Source organism: Loxodonta africana, chromosome 18 (assembly GCF_030014295.1).
Source record: "Loxodonta africana isolate mLoxAfr1 chromosome 18, mLoxAfr1.hap2, whole genome shotgun sequence".
In the NCBI taxonomy this organism is placed as follows: Eukaryota; Metazoa; Chordata; class Mammalia; order Proboscidea; family Elephantidae; genus Loxodonta; species Loxodonta africana.
This window is the reverse complement of record NC_087359.1, coordinates 82,713,429-82,734,712: the sequence shown is the minus strand read 5'-3', so window position 1 is coordinate 82,734,712 and position 21,284 is coordinate 82,713,429. Positions and strand designations below refer to the sequence as shown.

Sequence of the window (21,284 nt, the reverse complement as noted above, 5' to 3'; positions counted from 1 at the left end):
AAAATTATCAGCTTTTTTTTTATGGCTGTGGATTTTATGTGTAGAAGGGTGTTTCCCACTCCATAACTTTATATTTTCATCTAGTACTTTTTTGCTAGATGTACTGACATTGTCAAAATTGTTATTTCTTACTGTACCATTTCCCCTATAATAATCTTTTGGTGGTAGTTCTATAAGTAAATATATATTTAATGCTTATGCCAGTGTTTATGCCGATTCTTCTCCATTCCCTTTGCTTGTCTGATGCTTGTTTTCTAGTAGGTTCCTCAGGAAGGGCTCATAGGAGTAGTATTCCCTGAGTCCTTCCATGTTCAAAAGTTTATCTGTGACCTTTATACTACAAGATCTGCCTGATTGGCTGTAAAAATCTTTGGCTCACATTTCATTTCTTAGAGTAGCTTAAATACGTTACTATATTGTCTGATGTCGAAGTCTAATGACACCTGACTTTCTTTCCCTTGTAAATGACTTCTACCACCTGTCTGTCTGTTGTATTGCTCGCATGATATGATGATGTTGGAAACTAGGCCACCAGTATATCAAATACCAGCGTAGTCACCCATGGTAAATAGGTTTCAGTGGAGCTTCCAACTAAGACTAGAAAGAAATGCCTGGTGATCTTCTAAAAATTAACTGAGGAAAACCCTATGGTTCACAACAGAGCATTGTCCAACCCACTTGATTTGGACATGTCATTAGGAGGAATCAATCACTGGAGGAAGATATAATTTTTGTTGAAGTAGAGGGACAGTGAGGGATAGGAAGACTCTTGGTGAAATGGATTGGCACAATAGCTGCAACAGTGACCTTGAACATGCCGGTGATTGTGAGATTGGCACAGGACGGCGCAGTGTTTCATTCTGTTGTACATAAGGTCACCATGAGTCAGAGACAATGATACACCATGAGTCTGAGTCAATGTGATTGTAGCTATCTCTTATCTCCTATCCATCCATCCATCCATCCATCCATCCATCCATCCATCCATCCATCCATCCATCCGTCCATTCATCATCTACCTACCTACCCACCTATCTATCCACCCATCTATCTCTCTATCTACTTACCTATCTACCTATCATCTTTCTTTCCTCCTTCCTATCTATCTAATCTATCATCTGTGTAAGTGACTTGGTTTTTTTGCCTAACTGCTCAAAGAATTTTTTTCTTTATCTTTAAAGCCTGGTAGTTTTACTAGCTATGTTTAAGTGTTGCCATTCTGAGTTGACTTTCCAGGATACACAGTGAACACTTTCAATATGTAGTTTTACATCTTTTAATTTGTTTAGAAATATTAGATTGCAGTTTTCATCTTTCATGGGCCCGTCTCTTGGCCATGCCTTCTTTATTTGTGGGGACATTAGTTTGCTCATTATTTTCTTTTTTTCTTAACATTAGTTTGTGTGGAATTTGACCATAATTCTTTTCTGTTGGTCTCATTTAAGCCAGATGGGAATAGTGGGCCAGGATAACTTTGTTATCTTTGAGCCTTTAGAGTTCCCCGTTCTGTTGTTTTCACAAAGTGTTCAGGCACATGACCTTGGACTTAGTAAGATACACAGGCCTTGTTTCCTCCTCTACCTTTGTATGAATCTTCTCTTTTTTTTAGTCCCTTACATCCCTGTCCCACTTAAAGTGGATTCTACTCCCAACAGTCTTCCTCAGGGTGATGGTTTGTCCTGGAAGGGAGGTTTGGTTGGTTAGATTCCAGAGTTCATAGGGTTCAGACTGCTTCATCACACAGATGTTCCCTTGGCACTCATCTGGAAACTAGAACTTTCCAAGCCCCCTCTCAATTTTGATTTCTGGTTCTAAGTGGCTTGTTGGCCTACCCAGGAGTAACTGTTGGTGATTAGGGGTTTTCTGGCTTTCAGGGTCATCAGAAGTTCCTTTGCATTCCTTCTTCTTCACACTCAGTTGCTGATCGCCAGGTGGGTTTTGTGTCTGCTAGTAATTTATTCCACTGCTCATATTTTGGGGATATCTTGTCATCGTGTTTTGTTGTAGATGTTGCCTATAGGTTTGCTATTTTGGAAACCCTGGTGGCGTAGTGGTTAAGTGCTACGGCTGCTAACCAAGAGGTCGGCAGTTCGGAACCGCCAGGTGCTCCTTGGAAACTCTATGGGGCAGTTCTACTCTGTCCTGTGAGGTCGCTATGAGTTGGAATCGACTTGACGGCAGTGAGTTTGGTTTTTTGCTATTTTAATTACTCTTTTTCGTGAGGACTTCGGGAAGATTAAAAAAACTGTATGGCCACAGCTGCTACTGCTGCATTATATAAAAGTTGATAATGGTATAATATAGTAATTAGGAGCCCAGATCCAGAATTAGGCTGCCTGTGTTTAGATTCTGAAGAAAGATCTGGAGATCTACTTCAAAAAAATCAGCCATTGAAAACCCTGTGGAGCGCAATTCTTCACAAACGTGGGGTCACCATCAGTTGGAGGTGACTTGATGACCACTGTTGGTGGTGTTTGGATTCTCTTTGTGTTCTCTATCCCTTAGTTCCCTTATCTGTAAAATGGGGAGAAATAAATGTATTTACCTCATAGGGTTGTTATGAATGAAAGGACCCTTTGCATGTGAAGTACACAATGCCTGGCCCACAGTAAGGGCCGTGTTGTTGTGGATTGCATGCTTGATTGTCATGTAATGGCCTGCTTTGTCCCTTGTGATGTTTTCTGTCATTTTGCCTTATGTGTTGTAATCCTTGCTTTTTTTTTTTTTTGCCTAGTATATATTGCCTGTCTTCCTACAGTCAACCTTTCTGCATCCCTTTGTGTCCTATAAGAGAGTATATAGATGGGTTGAGTTTTTAGATGCTGTGTGACATTGGAAAGACTCTTTCTTTTTAATAGAAGGTGGAGGAGAGGTAGCTGCATACAGTAGGCCAGATGAGCATGTTTCAGTTTTTTCCTTGCTCCCCAAAACCTTTCTGGAGGGGGAATGCTCACCTGCTTCAAAGGCTACCTGTGCACAGTAGGGTCTTGCTAGATCTGAGAGGCTTAATTTTAAGTTGTGTCACAAGGTTTAGGTCACGATTCAGGAAGAATTTACATAGATATCCTATGTTTTATAGATGTCCAGGACCCTCTTGGTTTTGTAACAAAACTCATGGTTGTTGTGATCTGCTGTTGAGCTGGCCCCAACTCATAGTGACCGCTATGCACAGTGGAATGAAATACTGCCCGGTACTGTGCCATCCTCACAACTCATTCAACAGTTGTGCATCGGACTGTTGTGAGGCATGGGGTTTTCACTGGCTGATCTCTGAAAGGAGACCACCAGGCCTGTTTATGCATGGGGTTTTCACTGGCCAATCTCTGAAAGTAGACCACCAGGCCTGTTTTTCTAATCTGGAAGCTCTGCTGAAACCTCTTCAGCATCACAGCAACACACAAGACAGGTGGTGGCTGCGTGTGAAGTGCGTTGGCCGAGAGTCTAACCTGGGTCTCCTGCATGGAAGGGAAGACTTCTCCCACTGACTCACCACTGCCCTGACACTTGTGATGATCTGAGGCAAAAGTAGAGTTAGTTCCGACGAGTCTCCACCTTCACTTCCTAGGATTTCAGGAAGCTCATTTCTCCCTAATGAATTTGTTCCATTTACATTATTTTTATAATGGAAATGTTTAGTTACATCTGTTGTTGGATATTTACTCTCAATTTCTTTTTTTAATGTATTCTTCCTGTTTCATTTGTTTCCTTTTTTAAAAAAAACTTTATTGTTTCTGTAAAAATGATATATATTCTCCAAAAAATTCAAGAAACTCGGGAAAGTAACAAGAAAAAAGAAACCAACACCTCAAATTCTATCACCAGAAATAACCATCAACAGATGTCAGTAAATGTTATTCCAGACAGCTCTCTAAGTGTCTGTGCAAATAGGTAGAAATGTATTTATAAAGATAGGGTAATTCCATGTACATTAAATTTATGTAATAGTTGAAGAATAAGAAACTAAGTGAAACTGAAGGAATTGTCGAGCATCAGATAGATATTTCTTCACCACAAATAAGTTCCTAAAATAACTCTCATGTAGCTAAAATAGTGCACAGAAGAAAAATCTAAGCCTTAAATGCTTTTTTTTATTAACCAAAGAATGAAAATAAATGAAGCATCTAACTTGAGAACTTAGAAAGTAACTAACAAAATAAAGTTTAGGAATGCAGAGGAAGGAGTTTATATAGTTAAAAGCACAAATTTAATGAATTAGAAAAAGGAAAGATAATAGAGCTAATAAATCATTCTTTGGAAAAAAGAAAAAATCATTAGCTAACTTCGTTGAGAAACTGGATAAAGGGTTAATCTTCAAAAAAGCACACAGCCTAGAAGGTTTCACAAGGAAAATCTACCAAACCTTTAAGAAACACAAGTTCCAATGCTTTTTGTTTTTTAAATTGTGGTAGAACTGCCCCATGGAGTTACCAAGGAGCACCTGGTGGATTTGAACTGCCGACCTTTTGGTTAGCAGCCATAGCTCTCGACCACTACATCACCAGGGTTTCCTGATGTTAATGGTCATTTGATAAAATTCAACATCTTTCTTGACTAAAAGTTGTTAAATAGGAACAATTGTGTATTTCCTTCACATGATAAATATACCTATCTGAACTCAAAAGCCAACATCCTGAATGAGAAAGCTCTAGATAGCTCCCACTAGACTGAGGAAGGCATGCAAGTCCACTGTCACTACTAATATTTATGATTTCTGGAAAAGCGAGTTAATAAAATTGTCCAAGAAAGAAAAAAAAGTATAAAATTTAGAAATGAGGAGGAGGAGAAGGAAACAGCCAGAAGCCATAAAAGAGAAAAATTTGTCTATGTAAAAAAAAAAGTTTTGTGAAAGTTAAAAGACAAATGATAAACTGGGAAAGTATTTGGAACTTATATTAAGGGCAAATCTCTCTAGTATGTAAAGAGTTCTACGAGCACAGAAAATGGCTAACGGCTGAAATGGGGGCGGAGGATATAACTAGCTTACAGGAAGAGTAATACGAATGGCTCCTATTATAAGCATGTGAGTGGTGTTCATCCTCATTTGAATAAGTGAAATGCAAGTAAAACTACATGAGATGCTGTTTCTGACTTCTCAGATTGGCTTCTATAACAAAGTTTAGTGATACTCTGCGTTGGGGAGGATGTGGGGAAATACGTACTCTCACACATTCCCAGGGGAAATTTAAACTGGTGCAGCCTCTGAAGAGGGCAGTTTGGCAACATCTATCAAAATGACAAATGCACATAACCTTTGACACACAATCTCACTCCCGGGAATTTATCCTGTAGACATACACAAACAGGTGAAAAGGGATGTAGTTCGAGGTATTCTTTGCAATATTCACAACAAAGTATTAGAAACATCATAAATGCCTATTTTAGGAGATTATATAAATTATGGTAATCATATGGTGAAATAATTCACAACAATCAAAAAAAGAATTAGGAAGCTCTTTAGATATGAAATAGTCTCAAGATTTGTTAAGTGAAAAATTGAGGTGCAGATGGGTTTACATTCATGTAAAAAAAAGGGAAAATATCTGTGTAACTGCATGTTTGTGGATATTTCTTTAGAAAGCAATACGTAAGGGAAAGAAACGTTTTTTTTTTTTTTTTGCCTCCAGGAAGGGGAACTGGGTGGCAAGGGGGTAAGATAGGAGAAAAGAATTTTTCACTGTATGATTGTAATAAGTAATCCAGAAGTATATTTTCTAAGCAATAGACAAAAGATGAAAACACCTAAATGTCCATCAACAGATGAATGGATAAACAACATATGTACAGTAGAATGTTGTGATTGTTATTAGTTGGCTTCGAGGCAGCTCCTGCTCATGGCAACCTTATGTATAACAAAACAAACAAAACATTGCCTCGCCCTGCACCATCTCCATGATCTTTGATATGTTTGAGCCCATTGTTGCAGCTGTTGTGTGACTCCATCTCATGAAGGGTTTTCCTCATTTTCGCTGACTTTCTACTTTACCAAGCATAATGTCCTTCTCTAGCAATTGGTCTTTCCTGATGACATGTTCAACATAAGCAAGATGAAGTCTCCCCATCCTCACTTCTAAGGAGCATTCTGGTTGTATTTCCTATAAGAATTCTGAGTGAAATAGGTCAGACACAAAAGGACAAATATTATATGACCCCACTTACATGAAATATCTAGAATAGGCAAGTGTTTAGAGACCAAAGCTTATTAATTGCTACTGGGGGGAAAGGGAGAGTCATTCCTTGGGGGACATTTAGCTTCTGTTAAGGGTGATGGAAAATTTGAAAACAGATAGTAGTGACAGTTGACTGATATGATGAATGTAATTGTTGTCACTGAATTGTATATGTAAAAAAAATGTTTGGCTACATATGTGAAAGAAAAAAATTGATTATTTACCTCTTACTTTGATTTTAAGGTTTTTTTTTTCTTACCTAAAAAAATTAACTGGGGGAAAAAAAGCCTGACACAAACTACAAAAGCAGCCCTTTTTGTAACCAAAAGATACGCTGCAGCATTGTAAATTTGTCTTTTCCAGCTAGAAAGTGGTAGTCAGTAACAAAACCATTACCTCATGATTTAAGGAAAAAGACTTTGGGCTTCCCCACAGCTACAAATGTGTACCGAACCAAACCTATAGTCATGGAGTCAGTCCTGACTCATAGTGACCCTACAGGACAGAGTAGAACTGCCCCACAGGGTTTCCAAGGAGTGGCTGGTGGATTTGAACTGCCAATCTTTTGGTTAGCAGCCAAGCTCTTAATTACTTGACCATCAGGGCTCCTAATTTTCAGCAGTTACCTGTTTTATGGTAACTCAGTAACTATTAAATTCTTAGTCACCATATTCTTGGTTGTCTAGTGCTGGTATAATAGAAATACCACAAGTGAATGGCTTTAAAAAACAGAAATTTATTCTCACAGTCTAGGAGGGTAGAAGTCTGAATTCAGGGCACCAGCTCCTGGGTAAGGCTTTCTCTCTCTGTCAGTTCTGGGGTAATGTCCTTATCAATCTTCCCCTGGTCTAGGAGCTTCTCAGCACAGGTACTCTGGGTCCAAATGATGCACTTCACTCCCAGCACTTCTTTCTTGGTGGGATGAAGAGGTCCATGTGGACTAAATTATGACATAGGGTTGGAGAGTTGATATACCTCTGAGGTAGGACACTGAAGGTGTTTTCCTGGCCTTCCCAGCTGAAGACAAGCTGCTTCTGGTGGTCCTTCAAAACAGGTATGGAGAAAAAGGCTTTAGGCAAATCAATAGTTACATGCCAGGTATCAGGAGATGTATTAATTTGCTCAAGCAACGAAACTACATCTGGAAGAGCAGCTGCAATTGAAGTCACCACCTGGTTGTTTACGATAATCCACTGTCATTCTCCAAGATCCATTTGTTATGTGCATTGGCCAAATAGGCGAGTTGAATTAGGATGTGATGGGAATCACCATCCCTGCATCCTTCAAGTCCTTGATTGTGGCAATAATCTCTGCAGTCCCTCCAGGAATGCAGTATTGCTTTTGGTTTACTGTTTTCCTAGGTGGGGGCAGTTCTAATGGCTTCCACTTGGCATTTTGTACTTAATAGCCCTTACTCCACTTGTCAGGGATCCAGTGTGGGGGTTCTGTCAGTTCCTGAGTTTATCATTCTAATTATGCATTCTGAAACTGGAGTTATCACTACAGGATGAGTTCGGGCCCCACTGGACCCACCGTGAGCTGAACTCACTAAGAGTAAGACTAAGACTCCATTAGTGACCTGACCTCCATATGACCCCACTCTGACTGGGAGGCAACAGTGATGTTTTGGGTATCCTGGAATTAGTGTCAGTTCAGAGCCAAAAGTCTGATTATTTCCTTTTCCCCAATGAATAGTTACTTTCGTAAAAGTCTATAGATGGCTTTGGGGAAGAATGGGAGAAAGATTAACGGTATAAATTTTTGGCAGTGTAGTGGGGTCTTTCCTCAAAGGGACCAGGCCTATTCTTCATTCAAGGGGTTGTAAAGTATTATAATGAAATATGCAAAGACCTAGAGATAGAAAACCAAAAGGGAAGAACATGGTCTGCATTTCTCAAGCTGAAAGAACTGAAGAAAAAATTCAAGCCTCGAGTTGCAGTATTGAAGGATTCTATGGGGAAAATATTAAACGAAATAGGAAGCATCAAAAGAAGATGGGAAGAACAAACAGAGTCACTGTACCAAAAAGAATTGGCTGATGTTCGGCCATTTCCGGAGGTGGCATATGATCAAGAACCAATGGTAATGAAGGGAGAGGTCCAAGCTGCTCTGAAGGCATTGGTGAAAAACAAGGCTGCAGGAATTGACAGAATACCAATTGAGATATTTCAACAAACAGATGCAGCACTGGAAGTGCTTACTCGTCTATGCCAAGAAATTTAGCTATCTGGCCACCAGCTAGAAGAGATCCATATTTGTACTCATTCCAAAGAAAGTAGATCCAACGGAATCCAGAAATTATCAAACAATATCACTAATATCACACACAAGTAAAATCTTGCTAAACGGCATTTAAAAGTGGCTGCAGCAGTACATCAGACGTGGAACTTCTAGAAATTGAAGACAGATTCAGAAGAGGATGTGGAACCAGGGATATCATTGCTGATGTCAGATGGATCCTGGCTGAAAGCAGAGAATACGAGACAGGTGTTTACCTGTGTTTTATTGTCTTTGCAAAGGCATTTGACTGTGTGGATCATAACAAATTATGGATAACATTTCAAAGAATGGGAATTCCAGGACACCTGATGCTCGTGAGGAACCTGTACATAGACAGTTGTTCAGACAGAACTAGGGGATACTGCGTGGTTTAAAGTCAATATAGGTGAGTCAGGATTGTATCCTTTCACCATACTTATTCAATCTGTATGCTGAGCAAATAATTCGAGAAGCTTGACTATGTGAAGAAAAAACAGGGCATCAGGATTGGAGGAAGACTCATTAACAACCTGGTATATGCAGATGACACCACTTTGCTTGCCAAAAGTGAAGACTTGAAGCACTTACTGTTGAAGATCAAAGACCACAGACTTCAGTGTGGATTACCACTTCACATAACCAAACCAAACCAAACCCAGTGCCACTGAGTCGATTCCGACTCCTAGCGACCCTATAGGACAGAGTAGAACTGCCCCATAGGGTTTCCAAGGAGCCCCTGGCGGATTCAAACTGCTGACCCTTTGGTTAGCAGCCGTAGCACTTAACCCGTATGCCACCAAGGTTTTTTTTTTTTAAAGAAAACATAAATCCTCACAACTGGACCAATAAGCAACATCATGATAAAAGGGAGAACAGATTGAAGTTGTCAAGGATTTCATTTTACTTGGATCCACAGTCAACACCCATGGAAGCAGCAGTCAAGAAATCAAATGATTTGCATTGAGCAAATTTGCTGCAGAAGACCTCTTTAAAGTGTTAAAAAGCAAAGATGTCACTTTAAGGACTAAGTTGTACCTGACCCAAGCCATGGTGTTTTCACTTGCCTCATATGCATGCAAAAGCTGGACAATGAATGAGGAAGATGAAAGAAGAAGTGACGCCTTTGAATTAAAAGTGTTGGCAAATAATATTGAATATACCATGCACTGCAGGAAGAATGAACAAATCTGTCTTGGAAGAAGTACAACCAGAATGCTCATTAGAAGTAAGTATGGCAAGACTTTGTCTCATATACTTTGGACATGTTATCAGGAGGGACCAGTCCCTGGAGAAAGACATCATGCTTAGTAGAGGGTCAACAAAAAAGGAAGACCCTCAACGAGATGGATTGACACAGTTACTGCAACGATGAGCTCAAGCATAACAATGATTGTGAGAATGACTTAGGACCAGATGGTGTTTCGTTCTGTAGTACATAGTACTGCAGTTTGGAACCAAATCAATGACACCTAACAACAGCAACGATCAATGGGCACTGGAGGTGCCCTTTGTAATGGTGACTTTTTCTTCCTGGAACATCTGTATCCTGCAGGATGCCTAAGTTGGGAAATGTATACTTTCAGCATATTTCTCCAACTCAGTCCAGATCTGGCAGAATTGGGCAGGTGTGTGTCATAGTTTGTAGTTTAAGACTGTGGCAGTTTTCTTACTTCGTCTGAGTTGATGCTTTTCTTCCGTGTCATTAGTTTTTATTGTTTGGGTTGAAGGTCAGAAGAGAGAGTAAAGCAAAACAACACCTACTCGTTTATCTTCAGCTATAAACTGATTTATATCTTATCCACATGGTCTGACTTTTCTCTTCCTTCCTGTCATAATTTGGAGTATATGCTTATCTACTTTTAATTCCCCTATTAAACCAACCAAAACCAAACACACTGCTGTTGAGTCGATTCTGAGTCATAGCGGACCTAAAAGGTTTCCAAGGCTGTTAATCTTTATGGAAGCAGACTACCACATCTTTCTCCCCCAGAGTGGCTGGTGAGTTGGAACTGCCAACATTTTGGTTAGCAGCCAACTGCTTTAATCCCCCTATTAGTTACATTTATACCCTTAAAAAATATGCTTAAAACATCTTTTTTAATTTATCGACTTGAGAAATAAATCTCTTTTTTGTCTTTCTTATTTTTTTTAGTTGTACTTTAGGTGAAAGTTTACAGAGCAAATTAGTTTCTCATTAAACAATACACAAATTGCTTCTTGACATTGGTTGTCAACCGAACTATGTGCCAACACTCTCCCCTTCTCCACCACGAGTTCCCTGTTTCTATTCATCCAGTTTTCCTGTCCCTTCCTGACTTCTCGTCTTTGGTTTTGGGCTGGTGTAACCATTTAGTCTCATATACATGATTGAACTACAATGCATGTTCTTCACATATGTTATTGTTTGCCCTATAGACCTGTCTAATCTTTAGCTGAAGGATAAACCTCAGGAATGACTTCAGTACTGAGTTAAAAGGGTGTCTGGGGTCCACACTCTTGGGATTTCTCCAGTTTCTTTTTGACCAGCAAGTCTGGTCTTTTTTTTGTGTGTGTGAATTTGAATTTTCTGCTACATTTTTCTCCCTCTTTGTCCAGGACCGTAAATTTCCTTTGATGAGCATAAGTCCTTAGTTTTTAGACCATCCTAGTTATCTATCATATCTTCTGGTGTTTGTACATTGTTAATTATGGTTTTTATCCTGTTTGTGCCATATATTAGGGACCCTACCATTGACTTTGGAAACCCTGGTGGTGTAGTGATTAAGAGCAATGGCTACTAAATAAAACATGGGTATTTCTAATCCTTGGAAACCCTGTGGGGCAGTTCTTCTCTGTCCTATAGGGTCACTATGAGGTGGAATCAACTCAACGACAACAGGTTTGGTTTTACCATTGACTCTGTTTCTTCTTCCGTGATCTTTATAGTTTTTGGTTTTAAATTTAGGTCTTTGATCCATTTTGAATTAGTTTTGTGTATGGTGTGAGGCACTTACTAATGAAGATCAAAGACCACACCCTTCAGTATGGATTGCACCTCAACATAAAGAAAACAAAAATCCTCACAACTGGACCAGTGAGCAACATCATGATAAACGGAGAAATGATTGAAGTTGTTGGGGATTTCATTTTACTTGGATCCACAATCAACAGCCATGGAAGCAGCAGTCAAGAAATCAAAAGATGCGTTGCACTGGGTAAATCTGCTGCAAAGGACCTCTTTAAAGTGTTGAAGAGCAAAGATGTCACCTTGAAAACTAAGGTGCACCTGACCCAAGCCATGGTATGTTCAGTCGCATCATATGCATGTGAAAGCTGAACAGTGAGTAATGAAGACCGAAGAAAAATTGACGCCTTTGAATTGTGGTGTTGGCGAAGAATATTGAGTATACCGTGGACTGCCAAAAGAATGAACAAATCTGTCTTAGAAGAAGTACAACCAGAATGCTTCTTAGAAGCAAGGATGGCAAGACTGAATCTTACATACTTTGGACATGTTAGGAGGGATCAGTCCCTGGAGAAGGACATCATGCTTGGCAAAGTACAGGATCAGCAGAAAAGAGGAAGACCCTCAGTGAGGTGGATTGACACAGTGGCTGCAACAATGAGCTCAAGCATAACAAGGATTGTAAGGATGGCGCAGAACCGGGCAGTGTTTTGTTCTGTTGTGCATAGGGTTGCTATGAGTTGGAGCCAACTCGATGGCACCTAACAACAACAACAACAATGGTGTGAGCTATGGGTCGTGTTTCATTTTTTTACAGATGGACATCCAGTTTGGCCAACACCATTTCTTAAAAAGGCTGTCTTTTCCCCACTTAACGGACTTTGTTCTTGTTATTATTGTTAGGCCACGCTGTCTTAGTCTGGAAGCTCTCCTGAAACCTGTTCACCAGGAGGAACACACAAGCCACCACAGTATGACAAACTAACAGACACCTGGAATGGACTTTAGGCCTTTGTCAAAGATCAGATGGTCATAGGTAGATGAATTTACACCTGGATTCTCAATTCTGTTCCATTGGTCAATGCGTCTGTGGTCGTACCAGTACCAGGCTGTTTTGACTACCATAGCTGTATAGTATGTGCTGAGTTCAGGTAGTGGGAGGCCTCCTACTTCGTTCTTCTTCACTAATGCTTTACATATTTTCTTCCCTTTCTGTACAAAGTTAATGATTAGTTTTTCCATCTTGTTAAAGAATGCTGTTGATATTTGGATAGGGATTGCATTGTATTTGTAGATTGATATAGGGTCACTATGAGTTGGAATCTACTCAGTGGTAGCGGGTTTGCTTTTTTTGGTTTCTGGGTAGAATTGATATTTTGACAATGTTTAGTCCACCTATCCATGAGCATGGTATGTTTTTCCATTTATGTAGGTTTCTTGCAGTAGTGTTTTGTAGTTTTTCTTGTATAGGTCTTTTGTATCCTGGTTAGATTTACTCCTAAGTATTTTATTTTTTTAGGGGCTGTTACAACTAGTATTGCTTTTCTGATTTCTTTTTCACAGTTCTCTTTGTTGGTGTATAGAAATCCAACTGATTTTTGTATGTTTATTTTGTATCCTGCTACTCTGCTGAATCTTTCTAGTAGTTTTAGTCATTTTCTTGTGGAATCTTTAGAATTCTCTATGCATGGTATCTTATCATCCATGAACAGATATAGTTTTACTTCTTCCTTCCCAATTTGCACGCCCTTTATTTCTTTTTCTTACCTTGTTGCTCTAGCTAGGACTTCCAGCACAATATTAAATAGGAGTATTGACAAGGAGCATCCTTGTCTCATTTTTGTTCTCTTGGGAAGTGGTTTCAGCCTCTCTCCATTAAGAACGATGTTGGTGCTTGCTTTGGCAGCCCATATGCTAAAATTGGAACAATACAGAGAAGATTAGCATGGCCCCTGTGCAAGGATGACATGCAAATTCGTGAAGTGTTCCATATTTTTAGACCACTATTATAAGAACTCGAGAAAAGGTTTAAACACAGAAGAAAACATTTCTTTAATGGTTACGAGGTTGGGGAGGGAGGGAGGGGGTATTCATTAATTAGATCCTGGACAAGAATTATTTTAGGTAAAGGGAAGGACAACACACAATACAGGGGAAGTCAGCACAACTGGACTAATCCAATAGCTAAGAAGTTTCCTGAATACAATGAAACAAACACTTCAAGGGATCCCACAGAACTGGGGAAGGTAGTGACAGAACACTGAGGAACCAGGGCTCCTCCCGTTGTGACCAGGGTTCCTGTAGTCATATCTGGGACTCACGACCCCTTGATTCAGATGGGTGACATAATAGGCTATATTAAATTGGTTTAGGATGTCATTTCTCTTCCCAGATTGAATGATCGGGGTTGAAAGGTCTGAGTTAAGCAACAGGAGCACTGGTTTCCTGTAGACGTTGTTGCTGTAGGACTAGGACAGACAGTCTGGATGGCCATCCCCAGGCAACCCTACCCTCAAGTTATAGGGAAAGAGCATCTCTACCTATGGGAGGTAAGGGGAGGGGGGATTGTTAATGTTCTCTTTCTCTTTCTCCAGATTATCTCACAGTGACGGACATGCCCCTCATCAATGGAACCCCATGAAACAGCTGTTTGCTAAAGCTGCTAATCAGACCAACTGCTGGCTCTGTCAGCATTTGAACTAAGATGAAGAGCCACCTCTTCACATGCATGATTCCAGCCAATTTATCTATTTAGTGCCCCACACTGACCAACTGTTTGTATGACCTGGTGTACCAAGGAGATCATTTGATAAACAAATATGGTTGACTCCACCAATCCTGGGAAACATCTTTTTAAGTGTAAGGACTGCCTGTGGGGAGCTCCCCTACTTTGGAGAGGAATTTCTCTATGTTGAAAACTTGAATAGCATGGCCAAATTTGGGGTAAGTTCCCCAAAACTATTGTAATCAAATGATATGGTTTGACTCTGAGGACAGTAGTTTTGAGCCTGAGTTTAATGTTACTTGGTACCTGGGTGAACTTGCAGAATGTGATCAGGTGGTCCAATGTGCAGTGACTGACTCCTACTGTTGGAGCATGGAAGAGACCAGCACTTGTTGTACGACTGAAGTATGGAACACCATGAGCATTCCCCTTGGGCCAGAGACTAATGCAGTTGCTTGGATGGACACCAAGTCCGCATTAACCTGGTCTGGTAATGGTGATACTTTGTTCAATTGCACCTACAAAAGAAAGAGCCTTTTGAACCACGTGATGGTTAAGGTTGTGTGTCAACTTGGCTGGATCATGATTCTCAGTGGTTTGGTAATTATGTAATGATGTAGTTACCTCCATTTTGTGATATAATCATCTCCATTCACACACAGAGTATTTCAGTGTTTTTCCTTCTCTAGCTGACAAAGCCTAAGACTTTTGGTAACCGAGAGTGATTCTAGAGAAACAAAATTGATTGTAAGGTTGAGTTTTCTAAATTAGTTCTCAAGTCTGTTTAGTCTTAAAGATATTGATGACTCGGGTTCCAGTAGTAAAAATGGCCCTGCTAATCCATGGCTAGAGGCGGCAAGAGAAATACCGAAAAAAATCACAACAATAGATGAAGTACTGGTGAGAGGCAAGTCTCTGGGTTATCACATGCTTGATGCTTTCCTATAATTTTGTCAGAATGAGAAGTATAAGGAAGCTGGTTGATTGGTCCTACTGTCAGTAGAAAAATTGATGAAAAAAAGAGATGAACTCAGGGCTTCAGAGTCACAGCTTAAGCACTGTGTAAATGACGGCAAAGTTGCCACTTGTACCCTGAAAGGAAGCCTTATTTCTTGTAGTAACATAGCTGATATTGCCAAAAACCAAACCTAGAGTCTTACCATAAGCTGAATTACAAGTGAATTTTCAACCTCGAATGATGTCTGAAGTTAAAGTGAGGGCATTAATTGGGAAGAAATGGGATCCTGAAACTTGGAATGGGGACATTTTGGCAAATAATCAGGAAGCTGGGGACATTGAGCCCCTAAATTCCATTGAATCACTCCTGTCCTGCCAACATAACCAGCCAGTCCTCTCACTCCCATCTGAAGAGATTACTCCATCTTTGCTAAACCACCCTCCTGAGTAAAACCATTAGCCTTTCCACACCTCGCCTGATGAGATTAATCTAACTGTGTCTGAAGAGCCTTTGCCTGACAAATCACTTGGGGAGGTATCTGAATCATTGCCTGGGGATCAGGGAGATGCCTTACAAAACACTGTTGAATGTTCTCAGAACACATCCCCATCACCCATTTTTGCTTCTAGAGCAATCAGTAAACTTAAGCCCCAGTGAGCCCCAAAAGGTGAAGCACAAAGTGTGACACAAAATGAAGTACACTACACTCTAAAGGAACTGCTTGACTTTTCTAATATGTACGAACAAACCTGGGGTATATGCATGGGAGTGTCTATTAAGGATGTGGGATAGTGGTGCAAGGAATATAAAGTTGGATCAGCCTGAGTTTATTGATATGGACCCACTAAGCAGAGATCCTTCATTCAGTGTTTCAGCTCGAGAGATCAGGAAAGAATCTAATAGTTTATTTTGTTGTTTTACTGAAGCATGGGTTACGTGGTGGCCTACACTAAATCAAGCTGGAGTACTAGACCTGCCTTGGTATACTGTAGAAGAAGGTGTCCAAAGGCTTAAGCGAATTGGCATGTTAGAGTGGATTTATCAGGTTAGACCCACAGATCCACACATGGAGTGCCCAGAGGACACACCTTTTGCCACAACTGTGAGAAACAAATTTGTGAAAGGAACCCCAGCATCCTTGAGAACTACTATGATTGCTATTTTATGTAAGTCAGATTTGACAGTGGAAACTGCCCTAACTGAATTAAGACATCTAACTACAATGGGGCTGATTGGATCCCATGGTGGTAGGGGCCAAGTGGCGGCACTCAACTGACAAAGACAAGGTGGGCATGGTTACCATAAAGGACAGCAGAGTGAAAGCAGTGATCAGAATAGTTGGACTCGTATAGACTTCTGGTGTTGGCCACTTAGTCTTGGTGTCCCTAGGACACTAGGGACTGTCACTAGGAGTGAAATAGATTGGAAATCTGCTCAATATTTACTTGACCTGTATGAGCAGAAGAATTATAGTCCAGTGAATGCCATTCTAATGTGAATCACCAGAATAGAGAGCTACGGCCCCTCAATCAATTCCCAGACATGAGTGAGTTTACAGACTTACAACCCCTTGAATGAAGTGGAGGCCGGGCCTCCTTGAGGAAGGACCCCACTACACTGCCAAAGTTTTATTCTGTTAATCTTTCTAACATTCTTCCCCAAAGGGATCTACGGCCTTTTATGAGAGTAACTATTCATTGGGGAAAAGAAAATGATCAGTCTTTTCAGGGATTACTGGCTCTGAACTGACACTAATTCCAGGAGACACAAAACATCACTGTGGCCTACCAGTCAGAGTGGGGGTACATGGAAGTCAGGTTACTAATGGAGTCTTCGCTCAGGTTCAGCTCACAGTGGGTCCAGCGGGCCCCTGAACTCATCCTGTAGTGATTACCCCAGTTCCAGAATAGATATACTCAGCAGGTGGCAGAACCCACACATTGGGTCCCTGACTGTGGTAGGAAAAGCCAAGTGGAGGCTATTAGAACTAGAAAAATAGTAAACCAAAAGCAGTACCTCATTCCTGGAGGGATTGCTGAGATTACTGCCACCATCAAGGACTTGAAGAATCCAGGGGAGGTGACACCCACCACATCCTCATTCAACTCACCTCTTTGGCCTATGCAAAAAGCAGATGCGTCTTGGACAATGAGAGTGGATTATTGTAAACTTAACCAGGTGGTGACTCCAATCACAGCTGCTTTTCCCGATGTGGTTTCATTGATTGAGCGTATAAATACATCTCCTGGTACCTGGCATGAAGCTACTAACCTGGCCAATGCCTTTTTCTCAATTCCAATTTCGAAGGAACACCAGAAGCAGTTTGTCTTCAGCTGGCAAGCCCAGCAGTAAACCTTCAGTGTCCTACCTCAGAGGCATATCAACTGTCTGGGCCTGTGTCATAATTTAGTCTGCAGGGACCTCGGTCTCCTTTCCCATCTACAAGAAGTCACACTGGTCTGTTACATGGATGACATTATGCTGATTATCATAATAAGTAAGGAAGAAGTGTCAGTGACTCTGGAGTTACTGTTAAAGCATTTGTACGCTAAAAAACCCATTGCCGTCAAATCAGTTCTGGTACTCTGACAAAAATTCAGGTGCCTTCCACCTCAGTGAAAATCTAAGGATCCAGTGTTGTGGGTGATGTCAAGATATTCCTTTTAAAGAGAAATATAAGTTTTTCAGTCTGGCCCTTCCCTCAACTAAAAAAGAGGCACAATGCCTTATGGGTGTGCTATTCTGGCCTGTTTCTCTAGTGATTTGAAAAGCTGCTAGTTTTGAGTGAGGCCCAGAACAAGAGAAGGCTCTGTAATAGGTTCAGGCTGCCATGGAAGCTGCTCCGCCACTTGGGCCATATGATCCAGCTGATCCAGTAGAGTGTCAGTGGCAGATAGAGATGCTATTTGGAGCCTTTTGCAGGCCCCTGTTGGTGAATCAAAGCACAGAACCTTAGAATTTTGGAGCAAAGTCCTGCCATACTCTGCAAATAACTACTCTCCTTTTGAGGAACAGCTTTTGGCTTTCTACTGGGCCTTAGTAGAGATTGATGCTTAACCTTGGGCCACAAAGTCATCATGCAGCCTGAGCTTCCCGTCATGAACTGGGTGTTCTATGACCCACAGAGCCATAAAATCAAACATGCACAGCAGCACTCCATCATTAAATGGAAGTGGTATATACAATATTGGGCCCAAGGAGGACCTGAAGTAAGTTGCGTGAGGAAGTGACCCAAATGTCCATGTTCTCCACTCCTGTCACATTACCTGCCCTCTCCCAATCTTCACCTGTGGCCTCATGGAGAGTTCCTCATGATCAGTTGACTAAGGAAGAGCAAACTTGTTCTTGGTTTACAGCTGGTTCTGTGTGATGTGTAGGCACCACTTGAAAGTAGGCAGGGGCAGCACTACAGCCCCTTTTAGGACTCCCCTGAAGGACAGTGGTGAAGGAAAATCCTTTCAATGAGCAGAATTTCAAGCAGTGCACCTAGTTGTTCACGTTGCTTGGAAGGAGAAATGGCCAGATGTGCGACTGTATACTGATTCATGGGTTGTGGCCAGTGATTTGGCTGGATGGTCAGGGACTTGGAAGGAACATGATTGGAAATTGGAGACAAAGAGATATGGGGAAGAGGTATGGGGATAGACCTCTCTGAATGGGCCAAAGACATGAAGATATTTGTCTCATGTGAATGCTCACCAAAGGGTGACCTTGGCAGAGGAGGATTTTAACAATCAAGTGGATAGGATGACGTGTTCTGTGGAAACCAGTCATTCTCTTTCTCTAGCCACTCTTGTCATTGCCAGTGGGCTTACGAACAAAGTAGCCATGACGGCAGGGATGAAGGTTATGCCTGGGCTCAGCAACACAGACTTGGACGCAGCAAGGCTAACTTGGCTACAGCCACTGCTGAGTGCCCAATCTGCCAGCAGCAGAAACCAACACTGAGTCTTCAATATGGCATCATTCCTCAAGGTGATCAGCCAGCAACCTGGTGTCAGGTTGATTACATTTGTCAACTTTCATCATGGAAATGGCAGCATTTTGTTCTTACTGGAATAGACACTTACTCTGGATACAGATTTGCCTTCCCTGCATGCAGTGCTTCTGCCAAAACTGCTATCTGTGGACTTCCAGAATGCCTTATCCACCGTCATGGTATCTCACACAGCATCACCTCAGATCAAGGTACTCACTTCACAGCAAATGAAGTGCAGCAGTGGTCCCAAGCTCATGGAATTCACTGTTCTTACCATGTTCCCTATCATCCTGAAGCACCTGGCCTGACAGAATGATGGAATCGCCTTCTAAAGGCACAATTATGGCACCAGGTAGGTGCCAGTACCTTGCAGGGTTGCAAATACCTTTTTTCAACAACGTAAATGGCACCATTACATGTGGACCTCGCCAGGTGGAATATACAGGAATCATATCAACTACATCTGTGGAAAGAGATGATGGAAAAGCTCGATATCATCAATCAGAACAAGGTCAGGGGTCAACTGTGGCACAGACCATCAGTTGCTCATATGCAAATTCAAGTTGAAGCTGAAAAAAAAAATTAGAACAAGTCCCTAAGAGCCAAAGTATGACCTTGAGTATATCCCACCTGAATTTAGAGACCATCTCAAGAACAGACTTGATACTTTGAACACTAATGACTAAAGACCAGACAAGTTGTGGAATGATATCAAGGACATCATATATGAAGAAAGCAAGAGGTCATTAAAAAGGCAGGAAAGAAAGAAAAGAACAAAATGGATGTCCGAAGAGACTCTGAAACTTGCTCTTGAACGTCGAGCAGCTATAGCGAAAGGAAGAAATGATGAAGTAAAAGAGCTGAACAGAAGGTTTCAAGGGGCAGCTCGAGAAGACAAAATAAAGTTTTATAATGATGTGCAAAGATCTGGAGGTAGAAAATCAAAAGGGAAGAACACGCTTAGCATTTCTCAAGCTGGAAGATCTGAGGAAAATATTCGAGCCTCAAGTTGCAATATTGAAGGATTCTATAGGGAAAATGTTTAACAATGCAGGAAGCATCAAAAGAAGATGGAAAGAATACAGAGTCACTCTATGAAAAAGAATTGGTTGACATTCACTCATTTCAGGAGGTAGCATATAATCTGGAACTGATGGTACTGAAGGAGGAGGTCCAAGCTGCATTGAAAGCATTGGCGAAAAACAAGGCTCCAGGAAATGATGCAATGCCAGTTGAGATGTTTCAACAAACAGATGCAGTGCTGGAAGTGCTCGCTTGCCAAGAAGTTTGGAGACAGCTACCTGGCCAACCGACTGGAAGAGATCTATATTCATGCCCATTCCAAAGAAAGGTGATCCAAGGGAATCAGAACATTATTAAACAATATCATATGCAAGTAAAATTTTGCTGAAGAGAATTCTAAAACGGTTGCAAAAGTACGCTGACAGGGAACTTACAGAAATTCAAACTGGATTCACAAGAGAACATGGAATGAGGGCTATCAATTCTGATGTCAGGTGGATCCTGGCTGAAAGCAGAGAATACCAGAAAGATGTTTACCTGTGTTTATTGATTATGCTAAGGCATTCGACTGTGTGGATCATAATTATGGAGAACATTGCAAAGAAGGAGAATTCCAAAACACTTGTGTTCATGAGGAACCTGTACATAGATCAAGGGGCAGTCATTTGAACAAAACAAGGGATACCACATTGTTTAAAGTCAGAAAAGGTGTGTCAGGGTTTTTATCGTTTCATCATACTTACTCAGTCTGTACACTGAGCAAATAATCCAAGAAGCTGGACTATATGAAGAAGAATGTGGCATCAGGACTGGAGGAAGACTCATTAACAACCTGTGTTATACAAGTGACACAGCTTTGCTCGCTGAAAGTGAAAAGGACTTGAAGCACTTACTGATGAAGATCAAAGACTACCTCAGCATAAAGAAAACAAAAATCCTCACAGCTGGACCAATAAGCAACATCATGATAAACAGAGAAAAGATTGGAGTTGTCAAGGATTTCACTTTACTTGGATTGACCGTCAACACCCATGGAAGCAGCAGTCAAGAAATCAAATGAGTCATTGCTTTGGGCAAATCTGCTACAAAAGACCTCTTTAAAGTGTTAAAAAGCAAAGATGTCACCTTGAAGATTAAGGTGTACCTGACCGAAGGCATGGTATGTTCAGTTGCTTATAGGCATGGGAAGGCTGGATGATGAATAAGGAAAAATGAAGAATTGATGGCTT

The 21,284-nt window shown here is 41.0% G+C and overlaps 1 protein-coding gene and 1 non-coding gene across 16 annotated transcripts in view; both read left to right on the top strand.

Moving 5' to 3' along the window:
* SPECC1 (sperm antigen with calponin homology and coiled-coil domains 1) overlaps window positions 1–21,284 on the top strand; it is a 476,325-nt gene that overhangs the window by 27,642 nt on the left and 427,399 nt on the right. The window contains exon 2 of one of the 15 annotated variants that reach the window (XM_064271861.1): window positions 13,965–14,313. The exons of the other annotated variants lie outside the window; for them this stretch is intronic. The gene's annotated coding sequence lies outside the window, so the exon portion shown is untranslated. The remainder of the gene's footprint in view (window positions 1–13,964; window positions 14,314–21,284) is intronic. 15 annotated transcript variants of the gene reach the window in all.
* Window positions 13,261–13,367, top strand: LOC111747846 (U6 spliceosomal RNA). Its single transcript, XR_002783795.1, has one exon. It is a non-coding gene; the product is annotated as a U6 spliceosomal RNA (small nuclear RNA).